Consider the following 3,333-nt stretch of genomic DNA (forward strand, 5'->3'; position numbering starts at 1 on the left):
AGGACGACAGATTCTCTGCTAAGGAGCCCGTTCACCTGTGCCCCCGCCCCCAATACCAGTTGGGAATTTAACTTTCAAGTCGTGTGCTTGCTGCGTCGCCATGGTTTCCAGTGAATTTGCTGCATTGGTTCGACTGCTTCCTTTCTCTCCTGTTTATTTTGACAGCGTTTGCCTTCGTTTTGGCAAAAGAAATAACCAGACAGCTAGCCCTTGAAATGATCATATGCTGGCGTTTGAAAGCAAAGAAACAGAATATTTTAGAATAAAATAAAAGCTCTAATTGCTTTTAGTGTGTTGCGGGTAAAATAATGCCATCTCAGGAGTGATCCAGGCTGTTACTGTGCAGCGGACCAGCCTCAAAAAATAAAAGCGTGGTTGCTTTAGAGTCCAGTAAAAACGAGAGTCGTTAGGAGTCGGGCAGCACCCTGCGGACCCCCGACGCGCCATCGGAAGCCAGCCCCGCCCCCAAGGGTCTGCCGAGCCAGGCCCTGACCAGCTTCTGGGAGTCGCCCCCTAAAACACGCTTGTTTTCTTGAGACTGTTCAGTATTCACACCCCGGGTTCCTGTTCGGGCTTAAACAGGGTTCCTTTTAACATTCAGAAATAATTACTATTATCAAGTATGTCTTTGGCGTGTTTTAACTGACACGTGTGGCTCTTGTTCAGTGCGGATAGGTGTGTGGTGACCCCTGGCTGCTTTTTTCCTGCTAAATGAAAAAGAAAAGTGTCGTATTGCTTACACGTTTGTAGATAATAGAGCAGTTTGAGCTTTTGTCCAAAAACCAGCCTGTGATCCGGGCCGGGTTTTCGCATTGGATGCTTTGTGCACACAGCCTGACGGGCGAGGTGCCACAGTGGCTTGAGAACTGTCCGGTTGGATACAGAGCAGAAGCCGACGACAAGCTTTGGGGACCACGGGCTGTCCCAAAGCCAGTACAGGAAGATTCACCGGCGAGGCCGGGGTCAGTGCCGACGTGAGCTGGGGGAGGCACGAGGGGCGTAAAGGACGGAGGACGCGTCGGGCTGGGGGGAGGAAGGCCGGCTGCACGTCCGCGATCGAGAGCGGGAAGGAGAGGTGAGCGAGAGAAACTGGGGCTGACGGACACAGAAATAAAGAATCTTTTGAAAACCTGCGCTGAGATCGCTGTTTCTGATGGACGGGAGCGCGGGACGGCCAGCGTGCTCCCCACGTGACAGTCGGGGCTCGCGGAGAAGCTGAGCCGCAGGAGACACACACGTCTGAAGGGGACAGCGACTCGACCGTCTGTCCACGGCTGCAGACGGAAGGCCGTCAGACCCGTCAGACCCGTCAGACCCGTCACCGGGGTGGCACGGTGGCCGTGCTCGGTGTCCCTGGGCCTGGGTCCGACACCTCGTCTCTCGCTGTCTCACACACACCGCGTCCCCAGCTCCGTGAAGCCGACCGCGAGGGCCGCCTGGGCCGCTGGAGCAGGGACCCCTCGGGGCATGAGCTCCCGCTGTGCTCCGCCTCACCCGCCTGTTCTCCGAAACTGCTGGGGACAGTAGCAGGAAGGTCCCAGGAGAGAGCCCCAGTGCCCTTGTGGTTCGAGGTGGCCTATTAGGCAAACTGTCCCTCCAGTGACAACGCAGGAACGTTCCTCGTGAGCAGAGAGCATCTCACGCCAGGGAAGGGGGGCTGCCCCCAGAGGCAGCGGTTACAGGTCCCGGCAGCAGAGGGGCGAGGTGACACCGGCTCGTGTGGGGGAGCAGGGACCGTGACCACCCTAAGGACCCTGTGCAGAGACCCGGCCTCCTTCCCCGGTGCCCGTGGGGCCGTCGGCAGCCGGCCTAACTGAGAACCGCGGGAACAGGCGGGCCGGGTGCCCTCGCTGTCCCTGGGCCGGGGCAGCAAAGAGGACGTTGCCCTGTGTTATTTACACTTTTCAAACGACGCCTCTGAAAGGGACCTCGCGGCAGTTCTGCGCTAGCACCTCTTGGGTTTCTACGTTTCCTTTCATTTAAGGTGCTCCCCGAAGCCACCTCCGTCTCCCGCCCCGTGGACGTGGGGCCGCGGTGCGCCCGCTGGGCGGGGGCCGGCGCTCGTGGCGGGGGAGGGGCGGCCGCGTGGGCTCGGTCGGCCTGGGCGGCGTCACGTCGCCGCCTTCTCCAGACGGGATCGCTGGTCACCGGGCTCGCTCCGGCTGGCTCGTTACACGGGGATTTTCGCCCGGGAATGTCCGACGTGCCCAGACGCCGTCTGCCACAGTGCGTGGCCCTCACACCGCCAGACTGCGAAATGGTCGAGGGGGCTAATTTTACGTTTTGTGGATTTTGCCACCATTTAAAAAGACATTTCGAGGATGAGTACGGTTGAGGGCATCTCGTGGACACCAGCGTATGTTCTGGAAGCCTCTGAGAGTCGCGCGTGCCCCTCGCAGCCCCCGACCAGGCCCACAGGCAGATGTGTGGTCCCTTCTCTATCCCGGCCGCTAGATGAATCGGAGCTGTTGACGTGACTGTTGGCAGAAATGATTATGAAAGCACAGGGAAAGAGCTGTCTCCAGTCAATATGAAAATGAGCACGTTTTCATTTTCATTTTTTATTATTAGCCTCTTCCTAGACGATTCTTGAAGGCATAATTTTAAGTTTGCCTCAAGATTCACGTTTTCAAAGTATGTTTTAAAAACAACCTATGAAATAGTTCATAAAGTTGATTTGTTAATTTTAAATCAGGTTAATTTGTTCCCTGATTTATTATTTGTTTCACACGTTCATTAAGTGTCACTGGGCAGAGCGCTGGGCAGGCGGAACCCACAATGTCCAGCTTCCAGAAGCCGGCATGGAAGGGGGCCAGCCCTGAGCGCCACGGTGTGGCCTGTGGCGGGGCCATGGGTGTGTAGTGTCGGGTGCAGGTGGGTGCTGTCGGGGGAGGGTCATGCAGAGACTGGAACGTTCCACGCGGTGCCTGCTGCTGGGGGCCTTGTGTGTGGCCAGGGAAGGAGCAGCGGCTGACTCGATTTGGGGAAGAGGAACGAGGAGGTTATCAGTTTGAAACAGCGACGGTGTCATCTGAACAGGGAAAGAAATTCGTCACTCGAGTGGGGTCGTGGGGCGGTGGGCGTCCGTCCCGGCCGTGCCTGGGGTTGGGAGGTGCCGAGATGGGGGGACTCACGGACAAGAGTGTGCACCTGCCGCACTACAAAAGGAAAGACACTGAGACCGGCCGCCGGCCACGGGCCACCGGGGGCTGCGGCCAGGGCCCCGGCGCTCGCACCCGGCACGCACGTTCCTCCCGGGTCACTTCCTTCTCGGAGACGAGCGTTTGGGGAAGAGTGGTGAGAATCTCACTCCTCCAGCTCTTTAAAGGAAGC

At 58.1% G+C, this 3,333-nt stretch overlaps 1 long non-coding RNA gene across 1 annotated transcript in view; it reads left to right on the forward strand.

The window, feature by feature from the left end:
- The window catches only part of LOC120617287 (uncharacterized), a 3,182-nt gene extending 1,879 nt beyond the window's left edge, over positions 1-1,303 (forward strand). The window contains exon 3 of the long non-coding RNA XR_005656879.1: positions 166-1,303. This is a non-coding gene — a long non-coding RNA (uncharacterized LOC120617287). The remainder of the gene's footprint in view (positions 1-165) is intronic.
- The last annotated feature ends 2,030 nt before the right edge of the window (positions 1,304-3,333 follow it).

This window comes from Pteropus medius, unplaced genomic scaffold (assembly GCF_902729225.1).
Source record: "Pteropus medius unplaced genomic scaffold, Ma_sr-lr_union100, whole genome shotgun sequence".
Taxonomy (NCBI): domain Eukaryota; kingdom Metazoa; phylum Chordata; class Mammalia; order Chiroptera; family Pteropodidae; genus Pteropus; species Pteropus medius.